We start from the raw sequence: 3492 nt of genomic DNA, 5'->3' as shown, positions 1-3492 counted from the left end.
GTGTTTGGGATGAAACTTTTTTCCTCCAGTACTGGAAATTGAACTACCACTGAACTATATCCCTAGCCCTTTTTAATTTGAGACAGGGTCTCACAATGTTGCTGAGGATGGTCTCAAACTTAAAATCCTCCTGCCTCAGTTTCCTGAGTAGCTGGGATTACAAGCATGCATCATTACAGTATTGGGATGAAAATATTTAAAAGAACATCCTGAGGGGCTGGGGTTGTGACTCAGCGGTAGTGCACTCACCTGGCATGCGTGAGGTCCTGTGTTCAATCCTCAGTACCACATAAAAATAAGTAAATAAAATAAAGGTATGAAGAAAAAAAAGAACATCCTGTACTACATTTTAACAAACAGAAATGAAATGCACTGCATTGTGTTTGAATAGAAGTCTTGGGGTTAGAACTGGAACTTTTATCTTCTATTTTTACTGTTGGGTGTCTGCAGCATCTCATTATCATTACTTAAGTCTGGGCAGGGAACTATCTCATTTTAGAATGTTTGAATGTAACAGAACTATAAAAAGAAAAGGAAGATTGATGTTGTGGTATGTTTTTTAATAACTAAAATAGGTCAATTTCAACAAGATAAAAGAGCTGGCAACAAGTTGTCCAGATGCTGAGAAGCCTGTAAGAACTTCCACAGGAGTAGTCATGAGGCCAGCCAGAGGCCCCAGAATTAGTTTTGACCTTGTCTTTCTGAGAAGCTTTGGACCCTGGCCTGGACTAAGAGGAATATGTCTCCCCAAGCATGTCTCTTCCATGTCTTCCTTCATGGTCCTCAAGTAACTATATCAGATGGCCCTGCACACTGTGCCCTGAATAGGGTAGAAAATTGGGGACAGACCCATGGTCCCTACTTCACAAGAATGGAAAGAACTGGACACTGCTCCTCCACTGCTCAAGTGCAGACCAATGGTCTTGAGGGACTAAGCTACTGACCCTGTTTGGGGCAAATTTGGCCCTTGAGAAGGGCAAGCCCTGAGGCAGAGGTGCAATGAGAGATTCCAGGTGACCTAACCCAGTTTTGAAGTTGTCTGTTCTTGTCGTCTCTTCCCTGTGCACCCAGAAGCCCCCACTTCCCAACACCATGTAGGTCAGGCCCTTCCACCCTCTGCCACAGATGAACCATATTGAGGATGCCGAAGACTAGGAGGGGTCCTGGGAATCTTGGGTCTTCCATAGTCATCCCCACACTTGTTTCCTGTCCTTCTTACTGACCCCACTCCCTATGGGTCTGAAGCAGCAGTGGTTGACTTCTCCGGACTCTAAACCAGGTCCTAGACTTAAAGACAATTTGAACTTTGATTAACACTTCTCTTAAGAGGGTAGTGGGGTATTGTTAAACTATGACACAAAGACAAGACCATTGACTCCAATTTAAATCAAATTAAAGCAAGCTTGTAATTACGACCAGCCGGGGCTGTCTCTCCTGAAAACCATGGGAAGAGAAGAGCACTGCAGCTCTCTAGTAGTGCAGCTTTATAGCACAGAAAGTTGCAAAAAGAGCAGGTGTCTTGAGAACTTACAGATAATAGGATTTTGACAAGCATTACACAAAGACAGGTAATTGGTTAGTGATCCAGCAATTAGGGAGTAAATTTAGATCCCAACATCAGAATTTATGAGGCACCACTGGAGTTTCAGAGAAGGTCTTTATTTGGCCAGGGAAAGCCAGAATTTATGAGGCACCACTAAAGTTTCAGAGAGAGTTGTTATCTGGTCAGGGAAAGCCAGGCATGGGTGAGTTCAAGGCATGGGCAGGCATTCCAAGCAAGTTCAGAAATCACAGTAATTTATAGTACAGTCAAAATTAACTTTTCATGCCTTTTGGATGAGATGGCTCCTAATCATGAGAGGGAATTAGGGTGGGTTTATCAGTATCACTGTTGGACACATGGGACAAAGAGTCCTTTAGCATGCCTGCAAGAATTGTACGCAAAAAATTTAAAAAAAAATAAGAGAGCTCATGAATAATGGCATAATTTGGTGTGAACATACTTTGTATAACAGAGTTACAAAAAATGTGCTGTGAATAGATAATTATGAATGTAATGCACTCCACTATTGTCATGTGTCAAGAAATAAATTTTAAAAAGAAAGAAAAAAAAGAATGCCTGCTGTAGTTGAGATCAGACTCACCTTATTTCAGATATCCAATCAACATTAATTTAGCTGGGTATGATGGTACATGCCTGAAACCTCACTGACTCTTGAGGCTGAGGCAGGAGGACTGCAAATTCAAGGGCAGCCTCAGCAATTTAGGTAGGCCCTAATCAATTTACCAAGACCTCTCAAAATTAAAAGTAAAAAAGGCTGGGGATGTTGCTCATTGATTCAGCACCCCTGGGTCCAATCCCAGTTCCAAAAACTAACAACAACAACAACAACAATCTGGTTTTGTTTCTACCCAAAATGATTCAGTAGAAGCAATTAAAGTCTCAAATTCCTATGTCAATCAACACCCAAGTGTATATCCAGAGTGGGTCTGATTCAATCAGGCGGATTTTATTTAAATTCTCTTCCTTTGTAGGGGATGATACCAGTACTGAGAGATAACAAAAGATGAACCCAAGATCACAGGGCAAGCTGTTTGGACTCAAACGAGAATGTTAATCCCATTACTTCAAAACTAGAAATGACTGAAATGATCTTCTGTAGTCTTTTTTTCCCCTAAGGACTGGGGATTGAACCCAGGGGCAGCCTATATTTTGAGATAGGGTCTCACTAACTTGCTGAGGCTGGCCTTGAACTTACAAACACCACTACCCCTACCTGACCTCTGCCCAGAAGATGGAATTACAGGCATGTGCCACAGCACCCAGTTCTTACCTAGTCTTGATTAGTCCCAAAGGATTTACCTCCTACTATCATCACATTAGTGGGCAAGGCTTCAATGTATAAATTTGGGGAAGACACAAGCATTTTGGTTGTGACACCCATTAATCCTCAATTACTTTTCTCTAGTTTTCTCTCCATCCAGATCTTGAATTCCATAATTTTGGTTGCATAGATTTAATGAATATTATTTGTTGCTGTTTAAAAGAAAGTAAATAATTAAAATAAATTAAATATTTTTTTAAAAAATGGTGATTTTTCTATCTGTTTAAGTTTCTTCTAAGGCTGGGAGCATACCTCAGTGGTAGAGTGCTTGCCTAGCAGTCACAGGCCCTGGGTTCAATCCCCAGCACTGTCCCCCCAACCCCCCACCCCCTGCAAACAAAGACGTTTCCTCTCATAATCTTGAAAATACAAGCTGCTCTAAAACATGATGAAATCCACTCTCCTTTACAGACTTATATTGCACCATTGGGCTTGAAAACAACAGACCTGGCCCCGCCTTCAGAGAGGGACAGCAATGGGAGAGCCCTGGGTTATCACTTGTAGAACCATATCTCCTTAGGTTCTTTAGTATTCTAGTTCAAAGCTGTTAGAAGATGTCTTTAGAAAGTCTGACCCTTTAAATTATGCAGACCTTTGCCCCTAGGTT

Source organism: Ictidomys tridecemlineatus, chromosome 1 (genome assembly GCF_052094955.1).
Source record: "Ictidomys tridecemlineatus isolate mIctTri1 chromosome 1, mIctTri1.hap1, whole genome shotgun sequence".
In the NCBI taxonomy this organism is placed as follows: Eukaryota; Metazoa; Chordata; class Mammalia; order Rodentia; family Sciuridae; genus Ictidomys; species Ictidomys tridecemlineatus.
The sequence above is the reverse complement of the archived record's forward strand: the minus strand, read 5'-3'. Positions refer to the sequence as shown.